The sequence below is a fragment of the Sarcophilus harrisii genome, chromosome 5, assembly GCF_902635505.1.
Source record: "Sarcophilus harrisii chromosome 5, mSarHar1.11, whole genome shotgun sequence".
Taxonomy (NCBI): domain Eukaryota; kingdom Metazoa; phylum Chordata; class Mammalia; order Dasyuromorphia; family Dasyuridae; genus Sarcophilus; species Sarcophilus harrisii.
In genome coordinates, this window is record NC_045430.1 from 56,619,159 (window position 1) to 56,623,392 (window position 4,234).

Sequence of the window (4,234 nt, forward strand, 5' to 3'; positions counted from 1 at the left end):
CATTATCCCTTGCACTCACTTCTGTTTGGACTTTTCCCTCCCTCCCTTCACCCCCTCCTCCAGATGGCAAGCAGTCCTATACAAGTTAAATATGTCACAGTGTATCCTAGATACAATATATGTGTGCAGAACCGAACAGTTCTCTTGTTGCACAGGAAGAATTGGATTTAGAAGGTATAAATAATCCGGGAAGAAAAACAAAAATGCAAGCAGTTTACATTCATTTCCCAGTGTTCTTTCTTTGAGTGTAGATGCTTCTGTCCATCCTTGATCAATTGAAACTGAGTTAAAGCTCTTTGTCAAAGAAATCCACTTCCATCAGAATACATCCTCATACAGTATCATTGTTGAGGTATATAATGATCTCCTGGTTCTGCTCATTTCACTCAGCATCAGTTCATGTAAGTCTTGCCAATCCTCTCTGTGTTCATCCTGCTGGTCATTTTTTACAAAACAATAATATTCCATAACATTCATATACCACAATTTACTCAACCATTCTCCAATTGATGGGCATCCATTCATTTTCCAGCTTCTAGCCACTACAAGCAGAGCTGCCACAAACATTTTGGCACATACAGGTCCCTTTCCCTTCTTTAGTATCTCTTTGGGGCATAAGCCCAATAGAAACACTGCTGGATCAAAGGGTATGCACAGTTTGATAACTTTTTGAGCATACTTCCAAATTGCTCTCCAGAATGGCTGGATGTGTTCACAATTCCACCAACAATGTATCAGTGTCCCTGTTTTCTCACATCCCCTCCAACATTCTGCATTATCTTTCTCTGTCATTCTAGCCAATCTAACAGGTGTGTAGTGGTATCTCAGAGTTGTCTTAATTTGCATTTCTCTGATTAATAATGATTTGGAGCATATTTTCATACGGCTAGACATAGTTTCAATTTCTTCATCTGAAAATTGTCTGTTTATATCCTTTGACCATTTATCAATTGGAGAATGGCTTGATTTCTTATAAATTATAGTAAATTCTCTATATATTTTGGAAATGAGGCCTTTATCAGAACCTTTGACTGTAAAAATGTTTTCCCAGTTTATTGTTTCCCTCACAATTGAAGGTCTTAATGAGTTTCAGTGGCTCAAAAATTTTATGACCTGGTAATCAACCTTCAAATGATGAACTTCCTTTATGTGCAAATTCAATTCAACTAATATTTCTTAAAACACCTACTTTGTGCTAAGCATTGTGCTGATAGCACAGAAACATATCAAATATTATTTGAATAATATTTTAATTATACCAATTTAACATATTAATAAATATTTTTCTTCCCTTTTCAGGATTACATAACAATGAAACTATATAAACTCAGTATATAAATGACTTTTTGGGACCTCATAATCTCCACCAATATGTGGATAAACAATTATCCATCTAAATGTCACCTCAGAAAGACTTTCAGGGATGCTGTTTTAATGTGCTGGGAAAAAAAGTTGATTTAACATTGAAAAAAGGACAGTCCCTTAAGTGCAAATAATTGAAATTTGACTAAAAAATCATATTCTTGCCCAGCTTTTAAAGTTATCCATATTATATGTTTTGAAAGTAAATACAATTATGTTGGGTATTGTATGACTGAGATGAACATCCCCTCAAAAGTCTTTAGCATGCAGCAGAGATGACCCAAATTCTTGGATGTCATGACATATGTGAAAAACAAAAAGTGGTAGACCTGAAGAACAAACTCTGGAAAACATTCACAAACTACCCCAGCAACAGTCTGTGTCTTCCTAGCTAAGTTTGGAGAGGTTTATCAGTTTGATATGACAGATCTGCCACCTGAGGATGACAGGAAGTAGGGGGAAGATGCTTTCAGCAACAACCACTCAGTCTGTTTCCTGAGGTATAGTAGAGAGAATTCAAACTACCTCAATGGAAGAACTATCCAATCATTGAAAACATAGTCCTTGGAGAATGATTTTTTTTTTAATTTTACTGGTAAGATGTCATTCTCTGCTTCACTTCTTACTCAGCCCTAATCACGGAATGGATGGCTACCTCAGTCAAACTGAGACCTTAGCTTCAAAAGGTCAAAGTCTCCAACTGCATCCAAGGCCTCCTCAGTCATCCTGATCTGTATCTTGCCACTGGACCTAAATGACTATGCAGGAGAAAATGAGCCAAGTGACTTTACACAGTCCTCCCTCACTTAAATCCAATTCACTTGCATATTATGGCATCACTTTCCTGATTTCACGGTCCTCTTCAAAAAAGATAGACAAACAAGCTTCTACAAGACTTTGAAGTAATAAGCAATGAAACATTGGATGTGATAGGGAACTTCAAAGATCATCTAGTCCAACTTCATTTTTATAAATGAGGAAACTGAGACCCATAAAGGTTAAATGACTTAATTAAGATTATAGAGATAATAAGTAGCAGAGCTAAGATTTGAACCCAGGACTGAATTCAGTATGAAATGGTTTTCTGTTGCAACTAAGTCTATCTTCATCCAGTTTATGTGCTTTAAAGTCTCTAAATCCACTTTTTAAAACAACAACAAATTTTTCTTTGCTGTTACCACTGCCATCCCTTTACCCCCACAAAATAAATTTAGTCAAACAAAGTGTTAAGAGACATGTCAATTCTCCGAGAGCCTCCATAGCTGTGGATCATTGCATCTGAAGGAGTTGCAGGGAAGCCTTTGCTGAAACAGGTGTTGCAGACTGGGAATGAAATAAATTGGAGGCAGAGAGGAGAGAGGTCAGATAACCGTCTCTCAGTCAGAGATGTCAGAGAACAGTAACTGCCTCCAGTCTCCTTGTATCATCCTCTCACAAGAGGAGATCCATTCTGTAGGTCTGGGTTGGATCTCCAGCAGCCACTGTCAGGTGGCTTCCATGTATTCCAACACAAAAGAGATACATTTTTAAATTAATCAGTTGCTTAACTGAATTAATTTTTTTCTCTCCTTAGTTTTGGAAGAAAATATAGAAAAATGTTATTGTAGTTACTTTTCTTTTGGACAACCTGTAAACCAAATTTTAATTGCAGTTTCATAAAATAGGTATAATTTTTATAGTATTGATTCAGAATTGTTAAGTTGATTTCCTGCAGTTTTCATTTTTTTTAGTCACTTTTCTCTTTAGTGCCACCTTGTGGACTCCCTAATAAAAATAAATATATAGGATTTTTTTTTTATTGTGTTCATATAAAACATCATATGGCAAAAATCTCGTACTTGAAGAATGTCTTGTTTGACTGGAAAAGCAACCAGTCAGTGAGAAAATATTTGACACACTTTGGCAGTTGCCTATTCTGGAAACCAGAATAATTTACCAGAGATTGGAAGGAATATAAAAATTCATGTCCATTTAAAAGATAATCAATAAACTTATCTTGTATAATGTAAGTAGCAAGCTCTGACTTGTGATTTTGCCATGTGAAAAATGCTTTCTTATCTCTGTTTCATCATTTCTGCAATAGTGTTTCACAAGAATTGATTCTCAACAATTTGAAACCTTGCCTAATCCCATTTTAGAAAAAGCTACTATATTAAATTCAATCTGGTGTGCATCTTGTTTATAACATATAAGCTGTATTTGCATTAGATTTCTTCAGCTCATTTATTAATTATACTAATCTCCAAGGGGTAAGAAAGGCGAAAAAAACATGTGTAAACTCTAAACAAAACTAGATGAAATGAATGAAAGTTCATTTTCAATGAAAAACAATGAAAATCTTCATATTCTCTAAGATCTCCCTTGTAATAATAAAATATATTGACTAGCCAAATGAAAAGAACAACTTCCTTGAAAGTCACTGAATAGTATTAAAATTTATCTGTAAACATTATATATGTTGGAGTGTGATCAAGAAATAAATTTGATAAGAGTTATGATAAAGCAGCATGAGAGCAAGGGAATATTATGTATAATTTGGTCATTCTGAATGCCTGAGTGTTGAGATTTGAACTCCTCCTCCTAGACTATTAAGAGCTGAAGGTTGTATCATATTTTATTCAAAAAAGTAGTTTTCCCTGGATGTGCAATAAAGCCTTAGATTTGACCTCTGACCTTATTTATAAGCTACTGGTCATCTAAACTGGAAGCACACATGCAAAAAAAAAAAAAAAAAAAAAATTATAGCATTTTAAAGACTTCCAAAAACTTCTTTTAGGGAATCAGGATAGTCATACTATGATTAAGATTTCCAAGGTCCCTTTTTTTTTTCTTGAACTTGTACCTTTCATTGCCAAGATTTTGCTTATGGGAC